Source organism: Salvelinus sp. IW2-2015, linkage group LG5 (assembly GCF_002910315.2).
Source record: "Salvelinus sp. IW2-2015 linkage group LG5, ASM291031v2, whole genome shotgun sequence".
Classification (NCBI taxonomy): Eukaryota; Metazoa; Chordata; class Actinopteri; order Salmoniformes; family Salmonidae; genus Salvelinus; species Salvelinus sp. IW2-2015.
The window spans coordinates 13,534,345-13,560,145 of NC_036844.1; the positions used below are offsets into that span (position 1 = coordinate 13,534,345).

The window sequence follows — 25,801 nt, forward strand, 5'->3', positions numbered from 1 at the left end:
AATAGGGGAGGTTAGAATGTCTTGGGGTTACGACAATTATCCGAATGGCTTTATGTGCAGCTTTGTCTGAATTATTGATGCCCGGGACCGATGTTGTAAACACTATGACACTTCCTAATTTCTGCTGGCTAATGATCCTTGAACCAGGGGTGCCCAATTACAGACGGAGAGAAGGGGGAGATAGAGAGAGGTGAAGCGTGAGAGAGAGAGAAAGACATGAGAGAGAGAGGGAGAGATACAGGAGAGTGGAGAGAGGGAAATGAGATGTGAATGCAGACCCACAGAGAGAGAGAATGCGAGAGATAGAGAGAAATACAAATACTCCAGTCACATAGAATGCATGGTATGTTGCCTGTAAAAACAATTGGGCAATGTTTATATAATCCCCTTTCAAACAGCCCAATTTTTTACCTCTTTCTTGTCGGCATTAGCCTTTAATATAGCCATTGCTTTACCCGGCAAGGAGCAAGAGACATTCAACATTGTTGTTGCTACCGTTATCAACAAATAAATAAAGAAAAGGCACTTGCCTTTTCCTACTAGCACTGACTTTGTTGATAAATACTTTGTTGAGGGAAAATGTGATACGATGTGTTGTTGTCTCACCTAGCTGTCTTAAGATGAATCCACCAATTGTAAGTCACTCTGTATAAGAGCATCTGCTAAACGACTAAAATGTAAAATGTAAAAGCTTCATGATTTAATGCGTGCCAGAGATGGTAAGATGAAAGGCGACGTTTATACTGAGGATTTGGCGGGAAAAGGCTGTCACACCCTGTAGTAAGAAGGAGCAAGGCAAGGTCCTCTCATGGTCATGTTTTCTTTACAGATACCAGAAAAAGAGAAAGGTAGACAGAGGGAGAGAGAGAGAGAAACAGTGTCAGTGAGAATCTTACTATCAGAAAGAAAGAAAGAACGTGAGAGAGAGAATGTGTGACAGCAAGAGAAAATATGAACCATAGAAGGAGAGAGCGCTGTGACCCTCCCTCCACTGACGACATGACAGCCATGTAAGCTCACTGTTGCTCCAACAGTGCCCTCACACCTCAGCCACCTCAGCCTGGGAGAGAGCAGCACACCCTGGGCATGCAACACCAGCCACCTCACCGGAGGTAAAGGGAAGACAGGAGGGAGGGTGGGTGGGTGGATGATGACAGGAGAGGGGAAGGAAAGAGAGAGGGGGGACAGGAAGGAGAAAGGGATAAGAGATACATGTGGCGAAATGGGTGGAAGGAAGAAGGAAGGAAGGAAGGAAGGAAGGAAGAAGGAGGAAGGAAGGAAGGAAGGAAGGAAGGAAGGAAGGAAGGAAGGAAGGAAGGAAGGAGTGGATGAGGCGGAAGAAGAGATATAGAGGTTGAGATTTCCACTTTAGAGCGGTGGATTTCAGAAAGACGAAAGAGGAGGAATAATGGGTGGGGAAGAAAGGGGTGGATGATAGAAATAGATAGATGAAAGGGGGAGTGAGAGGATAATGTGGAGAGTTATTGAGCGAATGAGAGAAATATACCTGTCCTTCAACACATTCATTGATTTAAATCGTATAGACCATTAGGGTTTAGACTCTTCTAAACTCTCTGAGAGAAAAAAAGGAAAGATAAAAAAGGATGGATGCAAGAAAAAAAATTCATACAGTAATTGAATCGTTGGCCCTCCCCAAGGGATCGGCGCTGTCATGTGGAGATGTCCTCACACACACACACAAACACTCACGCGCACACACACGCATACACAAAACACTCTTAACTCTACTTTGACTGCTGCAGCAGTGTTTTATCCTGCCTGCAATATGCTGTGTGCCATCAAAAACTGATTCATGAATTAATAAACCTGGCGAGATCACAGCGGTCTATTCTAGACCGATATCAAATGAAGGGCGACTTGGGATCGAGCCCTTTGAATCTACTTGTATCATATTTTCAGTGGGAGACAAAGGATCCCTTTCGCTGAGGCATAGAAGACAAGGACAGTAATGGCAGCAGAAATGTATATTTAGACGTTTCAGAAGCTCCCAGTGGATTCAGACTATTTCAAAACCCACACGATACAACGACCGCAGATTGTGTGCCAATTCCTTGCTTAATACGCAATGACAAAAAGGAACACTAGCTCTAAGGATACAGGGCTGAATTTTCCAGAAGCTTAAAAAAAACAAGAGGTAATGTGAGTGTAAAAGGAACACAGAAATATAAAGTAAATGGAAATATTGACTTTATAATCGATTGAATAAAATATCTCAATCTAAATGTACGTAATCAATAGCTACTAAAACCCTTAACATCTGAGGGGGAACAAATGAAACGTCATAACGCTATTGAACGTTTCAAAACGCATAGCAAACAAATAACCCCAGTGAGTGACCTTATCATTGGAGTCTTACAGTATCTACCTAATCAATCTATTCAAATCATCTGGATCAATATCTGAAATAATGTTCAACATTTTCGAACACAGACACCCATTCTATCCAACCAATCTACGCAAATAAACAATACATTTGCCTCAATCCATCTAATTAATCTAAATGAATCAATGGTAGCAAATTTCTCTCACCAATCTCCCACTCAGCCGGTCTGTTTAGTATCCAACATGCATACGGTAACTAGCTAGTCAAGACACTGTCATTGCCAGTCAGTGGAAGGCCTAAAAGCATCATCATCCCTAAAGATTGTTTGTCCTTAGCGGAGACTGTCATCAAATCAATCAAAAACAAAAACACTGTTAATTACTGTTTTTGTATATCATTCATTTTCAAGTTCCTTGTCTTTCAGGTATGTGTCTAATGATGTGCTGTAGGATTATTATTCCCCTGATATTTCAAATATATTCAAATATTTATTTATTTTAACCCACTTTTTTTTATTACAGAAACAACACCAGTTATACCCTATCTACCTTCCAGTTATGTTATATCCATCACTCCCAGCTCTATCCAACGGTTGTTATGATGTTATGAAACAATGGGCGACCATGGTTTTCTGTAGCGATCATACAGTGGAGAGTGGATGACACAGACCGCAAGGAGCTTTTCACCCTGCCCCAGCTGATTGGATTGCTGACTGATGTTTGGCGTTTGAATCAGAGGGTCACTGTTGGCCCTACACTGATATGTCAGGGCAACAGAGGGCAGATGGTCAATGCTACGAGTCACATAACGCTAACAGGGGGGCTATTTTGTTATAGCACCACCGTTATGAGTAATCAGGATGATCAAGCTGGGTCTGATGTCTGTCACGCTAGATTGTGTCATAATGTCCTCTATTGGTTTTGACCCCAAGGAATTGTCTGGGAATTGTTAAATGTCGTATGGGATGCTGTCATGCCGGTTATCATTTTGACTAGCATTAAGGTCTCTTGTAACATGTTAGCTGATAGACATGGTCTCCCTGTTCAAGGCTCATAAGCAACTTTGCAGTATTTATTTATTATTATTACTTTTTTTTTTTTTTTTTTCACCCCTTTTTTCTCCCCAATTTCGTGGTATCCAATTGGTAGTAGTTACAGTCTTGTCTCATCGCTGCAACTCCCGTACGAACTCGGGAGAGGCGAAGGTCGAGAGCCACGCGTCCTCCGAGACACAACCCAACCAAGCCGCACTGCTTCTTGACACAATGCCCATCCAACTGGGAAGCCAGCCGCACTAATGTGTCGGAGGAAACACCGTACACCTGGCGAACGTGTCAGCGTGCACTGCGCCCGGCCCGCCACAGGAGTCACTAGCGCGCAATGAGACAAGGATATCCCTGTCGGCCAAAATCTCCCTAACCCGGACGATGCTGCAAACCCTCCCTAACCCGGACGACGCTGGGCCATTTGTGCGCCGCCCCATGGGCCACCCGGTCGCGGCCGGCTACGACAGAGCCTGGACTCGAACCCAGAATCTCAAGTGGCACAGCTAGCACTGCGATGCAGTGCCTTAGACCACTGTGCCACCCGTGAGGCCCTGCAGTATTTTTTTGTGTGTTATTTTTCACATTATTAGCTCAGAACGACCGTTGCACCATTACATACAGCTTCAAATAACTTTGGGATATTAGAGTGGTGGTAACTCACCAGCATTATAACCAGAAACACAACTTCCTGAATTGGACCCTTTGTTCGTAACCCCCAAGGCAATTCCACTTATCCCAGAGACTGCTCGAAGACGCCGCCGGCGGAGTGGACTTTTAGTCTGACTCAAGAGGCATGCATACCATCCACCGCTTCAGCGTATATTAATCACTAATGTTCAATCCCTCGAAAATAAAGTATACGAGCTCAGGGCAAGGATCTCCTTCCAGAGAGACATCAGTGACTGTAACATACTCTGTTTCACTGAATTATGGCTCTCTACGGATATACTGTCCTCGTCCATACAACCAGCTGGGTTCTCAGTACATCGCGCAGACAGGAATAAATAACTCTCCGGGAAAAAGAAACGCAGAGGTGTATGTTTCATTAATTAACTACTCAAGGTGTGATTGTGGTAACGTACAGGAACTCAAGTCCTTTTGTTCACCAGACCTAGAAAATTGACAACCGCTTACCTCCAGAGAGAATCATCTTTGGTCAGTCACAGCCGTGTATATTCCCCCTCAAGCAATGCCATGACGACTCTCAAGGAACTACACTGGACTTTGTGCAAACTGAAAAACGCATCCTTATTGTAGCTGGTGTCACGTTCTGACCCTAGTTCTTTTGTTATTTCTTTGTTTTAGTGTGGTCAGGGCGTGAGTTGGGTGGGTTATCTATGTTAGTTTTTTTTCTATGTTGGTTTTTTCGTTTGGCCTGGTATGATTCTCAGAGGCAGGTGTCGTTAGTTGTCTCTGATTGAGAATCATACTTAGGTAGCCTTTTTTCACCTGGGTTTCCGTGTCTGTGTGTTCCACACGGAACTGTTTCGGTTTTCGTTCGTTCACTTTATTGTTTTGTATTTCAGTGTTCAGTTTGTTCCATTAAATATTCATCAAGAACACTTGCTGCGCTTTGGTCCTCCTCTCTTTCTCCTAACGAAGACCGTTACAGCTGGGGACTTTAATAAAGCAAATTTTAGAAAAACACTACCAAAGTTTTATCAACACATTGCCTGCGCCACACGCGCATCAAAAACTCTTGACCATTGCCACTCTCACTTCCGGGACAGCTACAAGGCCCTCTCCCGCCCTCCCTGCGGCAAATCAGATCACATATCCATCCTGCTCCTCCCTTCTTATAGGCAGAAACTCAAACAGGAAGTACCATGGTAAGGACTGTTCAACGCTGGTCTGATCAATCGGAATCCATTCTTTAACATTGTTTTGATCACGTGGACTGGGAAATGTTCCGGTTTGCCTCTGAGAATAACATTGATGTTATTAGGAGTTAATCAGGAAGTGTATAGGGGATGTTTTTCCCACTGTGATGATTAAGAATTATCCAAAACAAAAACCGTGGATAGATGGCAGCATTCGCGCAAAACTGAAAATGCGTACCACCACATTTAACCACGGCAAGGTGACTGGGAATATGGTAGAGCACAAACTATCTAGTTATGCCCTTCATAAGGCAAACAAACAGCCAAAATGTCAGTACAGAGACAAAGTGGAGTCACAATTCAACCACTCAGACACAGAGACGTATGTGGCAGGGACTCCAGAGAGTCACCAATTATAAAGGGAAAACCAGCCACGTCGCAGACACTGACATCTTGCTCCCAGACAAGCTAAACACCTTCTTCGCCTGCTTCGAGAAAAACAAAGTACCGCTGACGCGGGCCACCACTGCTACTGTGGACTGTGAGCTCTTGTTGGCTGACGTGAGTCAGACATTTATAAGTGTTAACCCTCGCAAGGCTGCTGGTCCTGACGGCATCCCTACCCACGTCCTCAGAGCATGCGAAGAACAGCTGGCTGGAGTGTTTACGAACATATTCAATGTCTCCCTATCCCAGTCTGTTGCTTCAAGATGTCCACCATCGTTCCTGTACCCAAGAAAGCGAAGGTAACTGAACTAAATTACTATAGCCCCGTAGCACTCACTTCTGTCATCATGAAATGCTTTGAGAGGCTAGTTAATTAAGGATCATATCACCTCCACCTTACCCAACACCTTAGACCCACTGCCATTTGCATACCGCCCCAATATATCCACGGATTATGCAATCACCATTGCACTGCACACTGCCCAATCCCATCTGGACAAGAGGAATACCTACAGTTGAAGACGGAAGTTTACATACACCTTAGCCAAATATATTTAAACTCAGTTTTTCACAATTCCTGACATTTAATCCTAGTAAAAATTCCCTGTCTTAGGTCACTTAGGATCACCACTGTATTATAAGAATATGAAATGTCATAATAATAGTAGTAACCTCTCCCCCAACGTCAATAAAACAAAGGAGCTGATCCTAGATTTCAGGAGACAGTAGAGGGAGCATGCCCCCATCCACATCGACGGGGCCACCATGGAGAAAGTGAAAAGCTTTAAGATCCATAGCGTACACAACACTGACAATCTGAAATGGTCCACCCACACAGACACTGTGGGAAGGAAGGCGCAACAGTGCCTCTTGGCTTGGCCCTCACAAACTTTTACAGATGCAGGGCACTTGTTGGATGATTTTCCTTCACTCTGCGGTCCAACTCATCCCAAACCATCTTAATTGGGTTGAGGTCAGGTGATTGTGGAGGCCAGGTCATCTGATGCAGCACTCCATTACTCTCCTTCTTGGTCAAATAGCCATTACACAGCCTGGAGGTGTGTTGGGTCATTGTCCTGTTGAAAAACAAATGACGGTCCCACTAAGCACAAACCAGATGGGATATCACTGCAGAATGCTGTGGTAGCCATGCTGGTTAAGTTTGCCTTGAATTTGAAATAAATCATTGACAGTGTCACCAGAAAAGCACCCCCACACCTCCTCCGCCATGCTTCACAGTGGGAACAACACATGTGGAGATTATCCGTTCACCTACTATGCATCTCACAAATGACACGTCGGTTGGAACCAAAAATCTCACATTTGGACTCATGAGACCAAAGGACAGATTTCCACGGGTCTAATGTCCATTGCTCGTGTTTCTTGGCCCTAGCAAGTCTCTTCTTATTATTGTTGACCTTTAGTAATGGTTTCTTCGCAGCAATTTGGCCATGAAGGCTTGATTCACAAAGTCTCCTCTGAACAGTTAATGTTGAGATGTGTCTGTTACTTGAACTCTGTGAAGCATTTATTTGGGCTGCAATTTCTGAGGCTGATAATGAACTTATCCTATGCAGCAGAGGTAACTTTGGGTCTTCCTTTCCTGTGGCGGTCCTAATGAGAACCAGTTTCATCATAGCGCTTGATGGTTTTTGCAACTGCACTTGAAGAAACTTTCAAAGTTCTTGACATTTTCCGGATTGACTGACCTTCATATCTTAAAACTTCTTTGGGGTAGGGGGCAGTATTTTCACGTTCGGATGAAAAGCATGCCCAGAGTAAACTGCCTGCTACTCAGGCCCAGATCCTATATGCATATTATTATTATATTTGGATAAAAAACACTCTGAATTTTCTAAAACTGTTTGAATGATGTCTGTGAGTATAACATGACTCATATGGCAGGCAAAAACCTGAGAAAAAATCCAACCAGAAGTGGGAAATCTGAGGTTTGTAGGTTTTCAACTCTTTGCTTATCCAAGATACAGTGGAAATGGGGTCATGTTGCACTTCCTAAGGCTTCCACTAGATGTCAACAGTCTTTAGAACCTTGTTTCATGCTTCTACTGTGAAGTGGGGGCGAATGAGAGGTGATTGAGTAAGGTCTCTCCCAGAGTGCCACGAGCTGACCATGCGCTGACCATGCGCGTTCATGTGAGAGTTAGCTGCGTTACATCGCATTTCTGAAGACAAAGGAATTCTCCGGTTGGAACATTATTGAATATTTATGTTAAAAACATCCTAAAGATTGATTCTATACATCGTTTGACATGTTTCTACGGACTGTAACGGAACTTTTTGGACTTTTCGTCCGTACTTTCCGCTGGACTTGCACGCGCGTCGTGAGTTTAGATTGTGTACTGACCGTGCGAACAAAAAGGAGGAATTTGGACATAAATGATGGACATTATCGAACAAAACATTTATTGTGGAACTGGGATTCCTGGGAGTGCATTCTGATGAAGATCATCAAAGGTAAGTGAATATTTATAATGCTATTTCTGACTTCTGTTGACTCCAACATGGCGGATATCTCTTTGGGTTGATTTGTCGTCTGATTAATTTGATCTATATTTCTGCTTTTTGTGACTTTTTGTGACTTCTGCTTTTCTGTGACTTGGCTCTGACCTAACATAATCGTTTGGTTTGCTTTCGTCGTAAAGCCTTTTTGAAATCGGACACTGTGGCTGGATTTACAACACGTGTATCTTTAAAATGGTGTAAAATACATGTATGTTTGAGGAATTGTAATTATGGGATTTCTGTTGTTTTGAATTTGGCGCCCTGCAGTTTCACTGGCTGTTGACGAGGTGAGACGCTACCGTCCCACATACACTAGAGAGGTTAAAGTAATGATGGACTGTCGTTTCTCTTTGCTTATTTGAGCTGTTCTTGCCATAATATGGTCTTTTACCAAATAGGGCTATCTTTTGTATATCAACCCTACCTTGTCACAACACAACTGATTCTGCTCAAACGCATAAAAAAAAGGAAAGAAATTCCACAAATGCACACCTGTTAATTGAATTGCATTCCAGGTGACTACCTCATGAATCTGGTTGAGAGAATGCCAAGAGTGTGCAAAGCTGTCATCAAGTTAAAGGGTGGCTACTTTGAAGAATCTGAAATATAAAATATATTTAGATTTATTTAACACTTTTTTTGGTTACTACATATGAGATTTCATAGTTTTGATGTCTTCACTGTTACAACATAGAAAATAGTACAAATAAAGAAAAACCCTTGACTGTGTACATTGTGTCCAAACTTTTTTACACACATACTATATATCTGTTTCTTCAAAGTCAACGCACAGCTCCAAGAGTGATGTAATCACTACTGCTTCAGGAGAAACGTTGTCAACACCTTTCATATAATTCCACTATCTCACACAGCTCTCGTTGTCATTGAGAAATCACACCTACGACCCAGGGGAAGACGTATTGATCTTCAGAGAGAATGTGGTAGGATATAAAAAATAAAAAATATTTACTGTAAAAGCTATTCTCTCCAACTTCCTGATGGGAAAACATAATTGAGCCTTCCCTCATTCACCATATTTTAAATGCCATGAGACCACCAATATAAGCCAGCGTATACCTGATTATGAAAAATTCGACATTCTGGCTTGACGGCCAAAATTTCAATTTTACTATTTAGCAGCGGCCGTTGGACTCAAATCCCCAGATTTTTTTTATCTTCCTTTGTGCTGCTGACAAAGAAATTTGAAAAGTCACACTTCCTCCTATCTCTTTTCTTCTCTTCCAAACTCCTGTATCCCAACTCACGAGCCAGAGCAGGGATTTCAAACAGCAAGAATTAGTTGCTCGGTGGCGTAGGTGCGAGGGAGCGAAAATCAACAAAAGCTGCTCTTGGCTCTCCTGTGCTACCTCGGGAAACGGGATGAAAACAGTGAGGCTTCACTTTGAGGCAAGGTGCAAACCTCCACGGAGCAGAGCGCCAAGAACTCTGATACCAGAATTTTAAATAAGGAACTGAGTCTCGGGAAAATGCAAGCTGAAAAAAACGAACCGAGTAGGAGAGGAAAGAAAGAGGAGGCCTGGAGGAGGTCTGGAGAGTGCATGAAGATGCTTCCAGGACATAAGTCCTCTTACTCATCCCCCCGATCAAAAAATAACAAAAAAGGAGTTGGGAAAGACAGAATGGAGAGAGTGGTGGAGGAGAGGGCACCTCACGGTGCGCAGGCCTCCCACTCTAGGCTAGCTGGCAGCAGGCGCACGCAGTTGGATCGATAAACGCCCCGGAATGTGGATCAGAGCTTGACATTTCCCCGAGGCGTTGGCATTTCCCTGTGAACTCCCATTTCCCACCCCCATACGAGTAAATAACATCACAGATCCCTAAACTAGAAACCGAGGGAGTGGAATTGCTGCAAAGGAGGTTCTGATTAGGATGTAAAGAGATGCCTAATTAACAACTAGTGAAGGGTTTACACAGCTGGGAAATAGACAAGGGAATTTGGTTCGTTTGGGTAATTAGTAATAGTAAATAAAATATGGTCCTTCGAGCTTGACTATAGAGTAGTATGTCAATCAAACCAGGGTAAAAACAGTGAAAAGTAAACTAATACTGGTTGGTTTTCATTTGATCCCATTTAATACTACCTTGATAGGCTCAGTCCATTCCCTGTTTATGGTGGTCCAGTGCTTCCCTTATTAAAGTGATCAACACCCTTGGCTTATCTGTTCTATCACATCTCATCAAAACAATGCAAAGAACAAACCATCAATGACAACAACCTGATTGACAGCTAGAGGTTGGATGGAGCAACCCAAACACAGCCTCATCTCACCTTCTAAGACGTGAGTGGTTTATTTCACACCAATAGGACAAATATGAATCTATGAAATGCATTTTCAAACGGCTCCTTGAAATTCTGACTAGGCAAAGCCCTTTGTGTCTGATAGCTGGCATCATTCATTTCCAGTGTTTGTCAGTCATGGTGTGCCCGACCCTGCTTGTTGTAATGAAGGAGCTAGAGGGTGTCACGGAGGGGACAGGACAGGGAGGTACACAATCATCACTTACCATCCCTTCGAATGACAAGGCCACACCTGTTCTAGGCAATAGAGACAGATATGACTCACTAATTGATGGCCTTGCTCTCGTCGCCACCGCCATAGTGACAAAACAGAAACACCCCTGCCTCCCTGCCCCCACGCAAACATAACATATTTCCACTGATGTTCTGACATTGAGGTAGCCGCAGGAAAATCAATAAGGAGTATATCTTTTTTTGCATCGACCACAGGCAGTGGACTGGGAGAGGCGCGAGAGGCGCGAGAGGCGAGTGCCGTAACCGCACATCATCGCCATCCATCAAAAGTAAAGAAATTCATAAACAAAGCGCAGGGAATAGATGTATGGTGACATAAATTTCAGTTCCCAATGGAACAGAGGGTTGAGCACGACATCTCTCTTTGTGGGCAGGCTACTCATCCTCCACTTTTAGAAACTAATGACTATAAATATTTGTATGCTGTGTGGTTACAGAAAACAGGGAATCAATGGCCCATAACTTGCATAATATGACAAGAGTCATATAATGTACTGTTATAAAACAGCTCAATATCAAAAAGATTGCAATGGTTGCTTTCGCTTAATGCATGCAAAACAATAACATTGTGAGGAGACAGGAAGACAGGAACAGGCATAAAATAGACATATCATCTACTTGAGACACACTTACAGTAGGTAAATAGACACAATAATTGGACAATACCTCTGTATACAGGTGGAAGGTTGCGGTACCTTGTATAGGTTATGAGAGAGGACCAACATTGCATGAAAAACATTCAAGGTGTTATTTGTGGTCTAATTATCCGCATGTGTTGGGGAGAGCAACCTTTCAGCACCTGGGGGCTTTCTAGACGACCAGGTAGCCAGACATACACAGCTTGTCAGCCATCATAAAATAGTTTATTTGCTCTGTTTATTCTTAGCCTTTTCTTAAAGGTTAGAAAACTGGGACTGTCACACTCAATACCGGTCAGCTCACTTAAATGTGTGTCAAAGAGAAGCCACAGATCCAGTCTGAAATAGAGAGATAGCAGATGGCTAAAGGTGCTAGCTAGCTCAATTTCATATTTTTTTTTAAATCTCAGATACTGTATTACCATGGCTGTTCTCTACACTGCCCCTCGGATCCCATCACTGCCACTAAAAACAGCTCCATTTCTCTTAGAAACCATTCCAAATGCAGGGTTTTTATTCTGGCATTTATTTAGATATACAGACCTCATTTGGGGTTCAGCAGCAATATCCCGGGCCTCATCTACCCTCCTTTGAAATATAAACTGTGCTACTTTCCATTAAATTGTATACAATCTCCAGTGACCAGTTAAATATAGGGCTATGAAGCTAGCTGCTAAGATATCCCACATTGAAGTGATATTGCACCAAGCGTTATGGCTCTCAGTGAGTGTGAGGGCAATATAGCAGGGGGATATCCTCACTGAGCTCCTGTATTTCTCACTAAGGATATACCAAGGCGCCATATGAACACATCACATAACAGCACATATGGCTGCCATCCAGGACCTCTATACCAGGTGGTGTCAGAGGAAAGCCCTAAAAATTGTCAAAGACCCCAGCCACCCTAGTCATAGACTGTTCTCTCTGCTACCGCACGGCAAGCGGTACCAGAGCGCCAAGTCTAGGTCCAAGAGGCTTCTAAACAGCTTCTACCCCCAAGCCATAAGACTCCTGAACAGCTAATCAAATGGCTACCGAGACTATTTGCATTGCCCACCCCCCTTCTATGCTGCTGCTACTCTCTGTTATTATCTATGCACAGTCACTTTAATAACTATACCTACCTGTACATATTACCTCATTTACCTCGACACTGGTGCCCCCGCACATTGACTCTGTACCGGTACCACCTGTATATTGCCCCGCAATTGTAATTTACTGCTGCTCTTTAATTATTTGTTATTCTTGTCTCTTACTTTTTGGAGGGTATTTTCTTAAAACTGCATTGTTGGTTAAGGGCTTGTAAGTAAGTATTTCACTGTAAGGTTGTATTTGGATCATGTGACAAATACAATTTGATTTGATTTACTGTAGCTGTGTAACGTGAACAAAACTGACTGACTTAGCTGAAGTGAAGATAGAGAAACAGGTATGGGGTGAGGTTCCCAAAAGCTTTGGAAGAAAGATTATCTTAATGTCATGGAGCTTTCGGGAAACTTCCCCCTGTTCCGTAGCAGGAGGTCAGGATAACATGAAAGCCCCACACTACAGTATGAAACAAGAAGCGATACTAACATCGTCAGATCCTAAATGCACTGTTAAAAACAGACTTGAGTACAGTACAAAGGAAGCAACCTCAGACACTTAAGTTCAGTAATATGAGATGAATAAATACTGTGTTAATTACTGGCCTAATGGCTGGGATTCAGTTGAGATCAAACAGATCGTAACAGTGAATTAGTCAGATACTGTTACCTTCTGCTTCATTCATTACACTTTCATTTCCATAGTTTTCGGTTGCTCATAAACCACATGAAACTCAGTGAAATCCAGGATTTGTGGGGGCTGAATTAGCAAAATGCGCTTTGACTCAATGCCAAGAACATTTATGCTAATCACAACGACTGTTAGCGTTACTTTACATCGCTAATTGGTGAAGTAACTCAAACGCTTGCATATAAATGACTGCATTCCTCTTATAGACCCTCTTATGCACCCTTCTGCAGGTTCAAACTGTGGACGTGGTGTTCGTAACTGGGCCACTTTGATAGTAGAACAAAGAGAGGCCAAAGGTCCTTGGGTCTTTGTCAGACATTTCCCCATGCTCTCATTGCATCCATGCTCTCCTTGCATCTACAGCCAGGTCCACACAACTCATAGCGTGCTAGCACACATTATTCAGTTTATACACTCTGGTGGTGATGCTAAGAGGCTTCAGGCCCAGGGTGGCTGGGGAGGGGCCCTGGCAGATCAAAAGCTATCCCCTATGCCACTGCCTCTTCTCTAGGCGTGTGAGCAGGGTTCACAGGGCCGGGAACCAGAGGACCGGAGAGGCCAGGGGAGGCCCCATGCTCCCTTAGTTCCTTCAACCCCCTAAATCCCAGCCCTCATTAAAGAGTCATTGGCTAAAGGTTAATGTTCTACTACCTACAGAGGAGAGGGACGGAGGGAGCGAGAGAGGAAGGGAGGTGAAACTATCGAACGGGGGGGGGGGGGGCTCAAAGGGATGGACTTTTTGGGATGCATTCCCAATAGCTAGAGCAGCATTTCCCAAACTAGGGGTCACGCCTGATTTAAAAATGGGTTCGCGAGAGAAACTCTGGGAAATAAATTGTGCTTGGTTCATAGAACCGGGGTTATGTAGTAACCTCCGGTAGCCGCTTAACCTTTTCACGCGTCAATTTCAAATATCTCTCATGGTCGCCCCAGCGTGAGTTTTTTTATGAGCGTGATGTCAGAATGCATTAAAAATTCCAAAATGTGATTGTTATGCTACAGGACAGCTAACCCATTCTGCCCTCAAACCAAAGCACACTGCCTGCTAATTATCTGTAGGCTATGTTTCAACCTGTCAATTTCTAATTATTTTCTAACAAGTTTGATTTTCTAACAGTTTGAATTGAGGTGTTTTCCGCTTCCTCATTAATTCAAATAGAAGTACCCATTTCACTGTTGTGGCCAATTTACGTTTGAGGCATTACTGAGCTGGACAAACTTCTCTCTTTGATGAGAGCCCAAGCACAAACGTTTCCCTCCCTGGCACATTTTCTGGCTGGCGCCTTCGCTACTAATTATAACATTTGACATCTATCTGTGCATCTGTGTGTTCCTCTGCAAGCTTTGTCAGGTTGGATGGGGAGGGTCGCTGCACAGCTATTTTCAGGTCTCTCCAGAGAAGTCCGGGCTCTGGCTGGGCCACTCAAGGACATTCAGAGGCTTGTCCCGAAGCCACTCCTGCGTTGTCTTGGCTGTGTGCTTAGGGTTGTTGTCCTGTTGGAAGGTGAACCATAGCCCCAGTCTGAGGTCCTGAGTGCTCTGGAGCAGGTTTTCATCAAGGATCTCTCTGTACTTTGCTCTATTCATCTTTCCCTTGATCCTGACTAGTCTCCCAGTCCCTGCCGCTAAAAAACATCCCCACAGCATGATGTTGCCACCACCATGCTTCACCGTAGGGATGGTGTCAGGTTTCCTCCAGACGTGGTGCTTGGTATTCAGGCCAAAGAGTTCAATCTTGGTTTCATCAGAGCAGATAATCTTGTTTCTCATGGTCTGAGAGTCTTTAGTTGCCTTTTGGCAATCTCCAAGCAGGCTGTCATGTGCCTTTTACTGAAGAGTGGCTTCCGTCTGGCCACTCTCCCATAAAAGCCTGATTGGTGGAGTGTTGCAGAGACGGTTGTTCTTCTGGAAGGTTCTCCCATCTCCACAGAGGAACTTTAGACCTCTGTCAGAGTGAGCATCTGGTTCTTGGTCACCTTCCTGACCAAGGCCCTTCTCCACCGTTTGCTCAGTTTGGCCGGGTGGCCAGCTCTAGGAAGAGTCTTGGCGGTTCGAAACTTCTTCCATTTAAGAATGATGGAGGCCACTGTTTTCTTGGGGACCTTCAATGCTGCAGAAATGTTTTTGTACCCCTCAGATCTGTGCTTCGACACAATCCTGTTTCGGAGCTCTATGGACAATTCCTTCAACCTCATGGCTTGATTTTTGCTGGGGGACCTTATATAGACAGGTGTGTGTTTTTCCAAATCAGGTGGACTCCAATCAAGTTGTAGAAACATCAAGGATAATCAATGGAAACAGGATGTACCAGAGCTCAATTTCGAGACTCATAGCAAAGGGTCTGAATACTTATGTAAATAAGGTATCTGTTTTTTGCTTTGAATAAATTAGCAAAAATTTCAAACAACCCTTTTATGCTTTGTCATTATGGGGTAATGTGTGTAGATTGATGAGGATTTTTTAAATTTAATACATTTTTGAATAAGGCTGTAACGTAACAAAATGTGGAAAAAGTCAAGGGGTGTGAATGCATTCAGAAGGCACTGTATGATGTGTGTAAAACACTTTTTTGAAGGTTGTACAGATTATGATAAGCTAATGCTAAGCTAATTGCCAGCTATATGTGGTGCCATGTTTGTTGACATTCTACAATGCCTTCTGGTTGCATGTAAATGTCTGTCAGACCAAAGATGTTATAACAAAACGAGGTGAAGGGATGGTTTAATCGTCTTTCAAGTAAACTTCTGGAAGTGAATGATGGTAGACGACACACCCCCTTCAACATGCATATTGCAAACAGACCCAACTCATCTTGTAACCTCTTATCTTTGGTTGACTCAACAACAACAAAACATTGCGGCGCGCACAAACTACGCACCGTCAGATTACTTTGGAATTTTAGAACGTGTTTTACACAATTATTTCGATCACTAGTGAGGTCACCCATGATGTTTTGAATTGTAAATAATAGCAATTACTATCTAATTCATACTATGGTTTCTGTCATCCAAGAGTTAGCTCAATATGACCGCTTGTGTTGGGTCACTCTTTCCTCTATGTTTTCCGGTTTGGATGTGAATTGTGTTATGCTTTCTCTACTTCTGTGAATGTCTGAACATTGCATCCAAAAATAAACTGCTTATATTGAGGACATAATGTTTGTAAAAACTGTGTTTGTGCAAAATGTTTTGGCGATTTTCTGGTGTTTTGTGGTTGAAAACTGAGCGGGTCGAGAATAACAAGTCAACCCTGTTACCCATAGATAGACAGACTAGAAATATTTTAACAATAAATAAAACATTTGTGGAGCTTCCATTCAATTACCCCTCCCCGGTGAAAATAACAAGCTTCCATTCCTCTGTCACAAGGGTATTTATGGCTGAACGGTTAACCGTGTTACTTTATTTGGCACTCAATAAGCACTTACTATAGTCATTTTATTTAACCTCAAGAAAATATGTTTTTTATTAAAGACATGCTCCGGTATTTTGGCGAATAGTAAGTATTTTTTACACCTCCCACTTTGGGGTGGATGTGTCAACTTTTTCTAGTTCATACATGCATAATCTATGAGTAGATTTACTGTCTTACCTGAATGAGCCACGAAATCCCTAGGTTGAAAGTGAATGTTTTCTGGAATCCCATTTCCCCTACAATTACCCCCCATGTTGGCCAGCCCAATAGAAATGTGAGTTTCAGCCAATGAGCTTCAGCCCCTCGCCATTTGCGTGACAGCTAGCGACACACACACACACACACATTAGAGCAAAAGAGAAAGCAATCACATGATGCACATATCTGCAACTTTGTGACATAGTTTGCAAATTCCGGGGACCACTTTTGGCTCGTGGGCACTACTTTCAGAACTACTGGCTAAAAAGTATCGTAAAGTACAGGGGAATATCTTTATACATATTAACCATATGCTCTTTATGACAGAATACTAAAATTAGGTGAACAAAAGGCACCTATTTGGAATGACCCACAAACAAATGAAAAGCGCAATCCCTGTACTCCCAGAACGAACACAGAGGTGTCCTCTTTCCAAACAGCGATACAGCAATTCATGTGAGCTTGTATAAAGAACATCACTCTCTACAAGAACATCTATACGTTGAAATGTGGATAGCTGAGCTTATCCCAGCCAAATAGAGCCATGGATTTGACGAGAACAATCAGAGCAGCTGTTGGTTTGAAAATATCGAGAGGCAGAGCTATTGGTACTCAGACAATGCAGCGATTGCAGCACATACTCAATCAAAACTGCATTACGGGGACAGTTGGCAGTTAGATAAATAGACTCATACAATTACACTACCGTTCAATACAATTACACTACCGTTCAAAAGTTTGGGGTCACTTAGAAATGTCCTTATTTTTGAAAGAAAAGAAAAACAATTGTCCATTAAAATAACATCAAATTGATCAGAAATACAGTGTAGACATTGTTAATGTTGTAAATGACTACTGTAGCTGGAAACGGCAGATTTTTTATGGAATATCTACATAGGCTTACAGAGGCCCATTATCAGAAACCATCACTCCTGTGTTCCAATGGCACATTGTGTTAGCTAATCCAAGTTTATCATTTTAAAAGGCTGTTTGATTGATTATTAGAAAACCCTTTTGCAATTATGTTAGCACAGCTGAAAACTGTTGTTCTGATTAAAGACGCAATAAAACTGGCCTTCTTTAGACTAGTTGAGTATCTGGAGCATCAGAATTTGTGGGTTCGATTACAGGCTCAAAATGGCCAGTTTCTTTTGAAACTCGTCAGTCTGTTCTTGTTCTGAGAAATGAAGGCTATTCCATGCGAGAAATTGCCAAGAAACTGAAGATCTCGTACAACGCTGTGTACTATTCCCTTCACAGAACAGCGCAAACTGTCTCTAACCAGAAGAGAAAGAGTAGTGGGAGGCCCATGTGCACAACTGAGCAAGAGTTGCCCTCTACATTAGTGTCTAGTTTGAGAAACAGACACCTCACAAGTCCTCAACTGGCAGCTTCATTAAATAGTACCGGCAAAACACCAGTCTCCACGTCAACAGTGAAGAGGCGACTCCGGGATGCTGGCCATCGATGATTTCTGGTATTCTTTTTACAGTCTTTTACGTCCAACAATGAAAAATCCAAACAAAAACTTTAATTTTTTTGCTCAGAAAACATGGGGGACAAATAAAACCACCCGTGAGCCAAATTCAGCACGTGGGCCGGCAGTTGGGGAACCCTGGCCTAGTGCCTAGTGTTATAAAAATGACTATTGCCATAAATTGACCTCTCTTTGGATGAGGGCTACTAACTATATATGGCTTGGTTGGTTTATGTGGAGTCAATCTGAAATCTCCCCTCTTGTAAAATGTATGAGACCTGCACAGTGTGGAAGCAGCGAACCATAAAGCATGTGTTTCTAACAACCAAGCGCCCTCCCACAACTTTACAACAGGGTGCCATGCTCTCCCATCATGACTTTCATCTTGTAATCAGTATACACCATGAAGCCAAGTTGGCATCGAGTCAGCTGTTTGGTGATGCAGTTCACATAACATCACTAAGGTAGCGTTGCATAGGCAAGGCCTCAGAGGGGTTGGTGACAACATAGAAACAGCTCTGTGTCAGGGAAGAGATGGAGAACGAGATAGAGAGTCAACACTGGCCGGTGTCAAATGGAGAATGGAATAGATGCATACGTCCACCATGAGGAAGCGATGATCCTGAACATCAATATTTGGTGTGTTGATGCTGGATAAACACCAATATTTGCCAGGTGTTCTATTTACTCAATGTTGGTAAACACAGGTGCATATACCGCTCCATGGGATTTGAACGAGCAGATGCAAAGACATGTAGTGGTAGACAAATATTGGAATTTCTGTTATTTTTTATCTAAATATATGAATACAAATATCTAACATCCTGTAAAATCAATATTGATGAAATGATTAAAGTGATGATGTAAAAGAGAGAATAGTGACAGATAAGGTACTAGGATAGATCGGTGTGACAAAGTGGGTAGAGAGATAGAAATCAATATTGTCTAAAACCTTAATTAGACCACATGGGATCTGTTGGCCTCTGTATAGTACCCTTCAGAGGAGCACAGAATATGCACCTACACACATACATGCACGCACACACAACAACTCACACAATCCCTACTAACGCCATACACCCACACACCACCCCTTCTTAAACACACACACACACACATCAACAACCCTATAGAGGACTTCACCTATGACCTAAGCGTCCACATCTAAACACTCAAATGAGGTGCAAGACACCAAAAAGAGACTCCCATGGTCATTAAAAAACATACAGAGACAGAGAGGGAAAGAGGGAGAAAGGCAGAATCTCATTTTGGAAATAATTGGGCCGTTGTGGCAGCGAGCAGCATGTCATTACCTTCCCCATCCCAGCTCCATGCCATGGAATGCCGGAACGAACAGGGAGCGGGAATAGGTGCCCATTAGCCTAATGTGGAATTAAGGGGAGCGTGAGGAAGTGTGGCACGGGGCTCCTTAGCCCTTATCATGCAAACCTTATTCTCTGTTAGGGATCACAGAAGGCCAGGACGGATCAGCTGAGGGACATTATCTCCTTCCCCGGGCTGATTGAATCAGGTGAAGTGATCCTGGGTCAGGGTGATAAGAGGGCACAGAAGAAGGGAAGGAGCCTATAGGCCTTGGGTGGAATGGCGCAGCTCATTGGAGCAAAATGCACACAGTACCGCCATTATGAAATTATACCACAATAAGGTGGCTGGCTACCTTGTCTTTACTGGCTATAATGTCTTTACACTTACTAGTCAGTTTATTAGGTACACCCATCTAATACTGGGTCGGATCCCCCTTTGCGTCCATAACAGCCTGAATTATTTGGGGTATGGATTCTATGAGTCAGAAATGTCCCACAGGGATGTTGGTCCATGTTGACGCGATGGCATCATGCAGTTGCTGCAGATTGGATGGCAGTACACCACCGCCACCAGTCTGTACCGTTGACATGGACTAATGCTGATTACGCCAAATCCTAACTCTGCCATCAGCAACAGGAACTGGGATTCAACCAGGCAATATTTTTCCACTCAATTGTCCAGTGTTGGTGAACGTGTGCCCACTGGAGCTGCTTCCTCTTGTTTTTAGGAGTGGAACCCGGTGTGGTCGTCTGCTGCAATAGCCCATCTGTGACAAGGATCAACGAGTTGTGCATTCCAAGATGGTGTTCCGCAAACCACTGTTGTACTGCCTCGTTATTTGTTTGTGACCTGCATGTGAGATTGCACAATTCTTGACATTTTCCTTCGACCTCTCTCATAAACAGCTTGTTGTTGCCCAAAGGACTGCCACTTACTGGATGTTTTTTGTTTGTCGCACCATTCTAGGGAAACCCTAGATACTGTTGTATGTAAAAAGGCCAGAAGCACTATTACCGGTTTAGTACACAAGTGGGTGCCAAAAAATTGCTAAAAAGCCCATTGGGTGTTTATTACCAGAAAGCTAACAACATTTGCACAAGTAATAGCAAACTTGCATGGAGGCTGCTAGCTAAATATGCTAATGAGGGCAAATGAAAAATAAACAAATTGCAAAGACAGGCAATCCAGCTCATAAAGTTATAAATATTTACAGTACCAGTCAACATTGGACACACCTACTCATTCCAGGGTTTTTCTTTCTTTTTACCAACAAGTGCTCAGCATATGTGGGAACTCCTTCAAGACTGTTGGAAAAGCATTCCAGGTGACTACCTCATGAAGATGGTTGAGAGAATGCTAAGAGTGTGCACAGCTGTCATCAAGGCAAATGGTGGTACTTTGAAGAATCTAAAATATATATTGATTTGTTTAACACTTTTTTGGTTACAACATGATTCCATAGTTTTGATGTATTCACTATTATTCTACAATGTAGAAAATAGTCAAAATAAAGAAAAACACTTGAATGAGTAGGTGTGTCCAGACTTTTGACTGGTACTGACAAAGGAGATGATTGTGGACTATAGAAAAATAATGACCGAGCACGCCCCCATTCTCGTTGACGGGGCTGTAGTGGAGCAGGTTGAGAGCTTCAAGTTCCTTGGCGTCCACATCACCAACAAACTAACATGGTCCAAGCACATCAAGACAGTCATGAAGAGGGCACGACAAAACCTATTTCCCCTCAGGAGACTGAAAAGATTTGGCATGGGTCCTCAGATCCTCAAAAGGTTTTACAGCTGCACTATCGAGAGCTTCCTGACTGGTTGCATCACTGCCTGGTATGGCAACTGCTCAGCCTCCGACCGCAAGACACTACAGAGGGTAGTGGTCGACCGATTAATCGGAATTCAAGTTTTCATAATAAATCGGTAATCTGCATTTTTGGACACCGATTGTGGACAGATTTTTACCTTGTCAGCTTGGGGATTCGATCTTGCAACCTTCCGGTTACTAGTCCAACGCTAATCTGTCAAATTAATTACGGCCTTTGTTAGGAATAAATGGACTTCACACAGTTCGCAATGAGCCAGGTGGCCCAAACTGCTGCATATACCCTGACTGCTTTCCCGGAACGCAAGAAAAATGACACAATTTCCCTAGTTATAAGAAATTCATGTTAGCAGGCAATATTAACTAAATATGCAGGTTTAAAAATATATACTTGTGTATTGATTTTTTTTAAAGGCATTGATGTTTATGGTTAGGTACATTGGTGCAACGACAGTGCTTTTTTCGCAAATGCGCTTGTTAAATCATCACCCGTTTGTCGAAGTAGGCTGTGATTCAATGAGAAATTAACAGGCACCGCATCGATTATATGCATCGCAGGACACGCTAGATAAACTAGTAATATCATCAACCATGTGTAGTTAACTAGTGATTATGTTAAGATTGTTTGTTTTTTATAAGATAAGTTTAATGCTAGCTAGCAACTTACCTTGGCTTCTTGCTGCCCTCGCGTAACAGGTAGTCAGCCTGCCACGCAGGCTCCTCGTGGAGTGCAATGTAAGGCAGGTGGTTAGAGCATTGGACTAGTAACCGGAAGGTTGCAAAAACGAATCCCCGAGCTGACAAGGTAAAAATCTGTCGTTCTGCCCCTGAACAAGGCAGTTAACCCACCCCCGTTCCTAGGCCGTCATTGAAAATAAGATTGTGTTCTTAACTGACTTGCCTTGTTAAATAAAGGTGTAAAAAAATAAATATAAAAAATAAATAAATCAAATGTAAAAAAATCTGTGTCCAAAAATAACGATTACCGATTGTTATGAAAACTTGAAATCGGCCCTAATTAATCGGCCATTCCGATTAATCGGTCGACCTCTAGTCTGGAGTCGCTAGGGCAACGGACTTGCTCTGCTCGGGGGAAGAGGGGGGAGGAGCAGACCGGCTGAGAACGGAAAGGAGAAAAAACTCAAGGAAATCAAGATAGCAGTGGCAGCTGTACAAATAACTAATCCAAAGGGCTTAAAAAAATATAAAACGCATGTAAAAACAGATCTAAAATGCTACTTATTGTAATTTCTGCTCGGTGTCAGAATAATTTTGTGCTTCAGCTGCACTTCTAAACCCTGATGAGAATTCAAGAGCTGGGATTCTATGAGCAGACAGCGCTCCGACTGATGGTGTAGCTTCATTTCTCCAGTCATTTTTTAGGTGTAGTCAGCCTATCTTTAAGGAAAACATTTGAAAATGTAGCTGGCTACATTCTTTCTATGGTAGGTCTAAACATCGTTTATGCAAAACATATCTTGCTTTTTCATTGTAAACTGCCAGCCAAATAGCGTTGCACTTCTGTTGTCATCTGATGAAAATATTTTAATGTTAAATATGTTGCACTAATATATTTCCTTTGAAGGAAAACTATAGTTGCATGTCCCTGATCACTCCATTGAAGCAAAAAAAACACAACTTTAAATATAAAATGAGACCCCTATCAATACACAGCTGGACTCACCTGCTCCCGCTTTCTCCTGTTGTGCTATTTACAAACAAACAGTGACTGGCTCAACTGTTCTGGGGAACTAAGTAAGCTTCATAACGTAAAATAATGTGACACGTGAAATGAAGAACGCAATCTACTTTATATACTAACACATTGCACAAGTTGACTGCAGGTATTTACTTAAAAAATAGCTACAAATATTAAAATGTATTGAAAAACCATCCCGTGGCAAATACCCGGGTATACCGCCCAAGCCTACACTGTATAGTATCATACAGTATATTCTAGTACACTGATTGTCTTTCTATGAAAGTGAAAAGGCTTTTGAACATACTCTTCAAACCAGTGAATTGCAGTGCAACAGTTGAGATGAGTGGATGATCAACTCTCCACAAACCTCTTGCCGGAGAGTAAGGGGACCATTGACCTCCATGGACAAAGGGGAGCATTTGGGGGAAAAATGATAAAGCGGTTCAACAGTGTAAGGATTCCCCCTGAGGCGAGTCATTGTGTCAGTGTTTTACCTGTGTCTTTCTGGCATTTTTAAACAGAGCGCTGTTGGGTTATTAAACACTTTGGAGAAATGCCGGGTCTGCAAGGAGAGGGCCAAATGTCAAAAACCGGTTGGCGTGATAATGTGAGGACTATAATAAACACGGTGATAATCGGACAAGGAGGACATAAGGACATAAAACATGCACAGGGAGATAAGGAGAAACGCACAAACACTCACATGTTCATCAAGTAGTCTGTAGTCTCTGTGAAGCAGCTCTGCCAAAGGTAAATTTCCTGTGGTGCTGTTCTACACTCTGATGGACTACAGTATGCAGAGCGGAAGCTGGGCTGGTTTTATGTTTCTCACAACAAAGGGTACTAACAAGAAAAATCACTGACAACCAAAATATAAACAGAAAGGGGTTCAAAAGGTGTGCTGAAAAGCATCCATGTGGGTGCCCACTGAAAGTTGGCAAATCCACTATTAAGGGGTTTTAAAAGACAAGACACCCACCATGGAGGCCCACTAGGTTTGCCTCCAAAAAGACAAACTAAAAGAAAAACCCACAACAACTTAGGATAGGGAGTAAAAAGAAAGCGGATCAAAAATAAACAGGGGAAACACCAAATATCAGGCTTCTTTCAAACTTAAATAGGTTGTGCTCGAAATCGCACCTCAGCTGATGTGAAGTGTCGCTCTCCTAACACCTCTGAAGCTCAACTGGAGCACTGGGCCAGCCACTCTTAACCCTTTGATGCGTACAATCACATATTTACGATCATTGTTGAGTGGTCACTGCAGCGTGCCATTACAGATATGTGATTGGAACAGTAGCAACAGAACTTACAATATAACAAACACTGTTGTCTGAAAAGCATCTAAACAAATGTTTTGAACTGATGGGAAAAAACGATCTTCACAACCTTATTCCTCAATTTCACCTTTTATTGTAAAAGATAAATGCCAACCTCATCGTCCAAACATCAGCCCAACATTTTATGGAATGGTCTGCCTATCCATGTGAGAGACTGTTTGGCCCTGTCCGGGGGTATCGTCGGATAGGGCCACAGTGTCTCCCGACCCCTCCTGTCTCAGCCTCCAGTATTTATGCTGCAGTAGTTTGTGTCGGGGGGCTAGGGTCAATCTGTTATATCTGGAGTATTTCTCCTGTCTTATCCGGTGTCCTGTGTGAATTTAAGTATGCTCTCTCTAATTCTCTCTCTTTCTCTCTCTCTCTCGGAGGACCTGAGCCCTAAGACCATGCCTCAGGACTACATTGCCTGATGACTCCTTGTTGTCCCCAGTCCACCTGCTCATGCTGCTGCTCCAGTTTCAACTGTTCTGCCTGTGGCTATGGAACCCTGACCTGTTCACTGGACGTGCTACCTTGTGCAGGACCTGCTGTTTTGGACTCTCTCTCTACCGCACCTGCTGTCTCTAATTCTGAATGATCGGCTATGAAACGCCAACTGACATTAACTCTTGAGGTGCTGACCTGTTGCACCCTCTACAACCACTGTGATTATTATTATCTGATCCTGCTGGTCATCTATGAACGTTTGAACATCTTGGCCATGTTCTGTTATAATCTCCAACTGGCACAGTCAGAAGAGGACTGGCCACCCCTCAGAGCCTGGTTCCTCTCTAGGTTTCTTCCTAGGTTCTGGCCTTTCTCCTAGCCACAGTGCTTCTACATCTGCATTGCTTGCTGTTTGGGGTTTTAGGCTCGGTTTCTGAACAGCACTTTGTGACATCGGGTGATGTAAGAAGGGCTTTATAAATAAATTTGATTGATTGATTGATCACACCCACAGCCAACACATTCAATAAACCAGTATAAATAACAAGTTGCATTGACAAAAAACAAACACACGTTAGCAACTTAACTTCTTATGGCTGGGGGCTCTATTTTCACGTTCGGATGAAAAGCGTGCCCAGAGTAAACTGCCTGCTACTCAGGCCCAGAAGCTAAGATATGCATAGATTTTGATAGAAAACACTCTGAAGTTTCTAAAACTATTTGAATGATGTCTGTGAGTATAACAGAACTCATATGGCAGGCGAAAACCTGAGAAAAATCCAAACCAGGAAGTGGGAAATCTGAGGTTTGTAGTTTTTCAAGTGATTGCCTATCCAATATACAGTGTAAAATTGGGTCCGATTGCACTTCCTAAGGCTTCCACTAGATGTCAACAGTCTTTAGAACGTTGTTTCAGGCTTCAACTGTGAAGGGGGAGC

General features: G+C 42.9%; 1 protein-coding gene across 1 annotated transcript in view; it reads right to left on the reverse strand.

Annotated features, from left to right (window-relative positions):
• LOC111964499 (netrin receptor UNC5D-like) overlaps positions 1-25,801 on the reverse strand; it is a 316,049-nt gene that overhangs the window by 261,636 nt on the left and 28,612 nt on the right. The window lies entirely within an intron of this gene.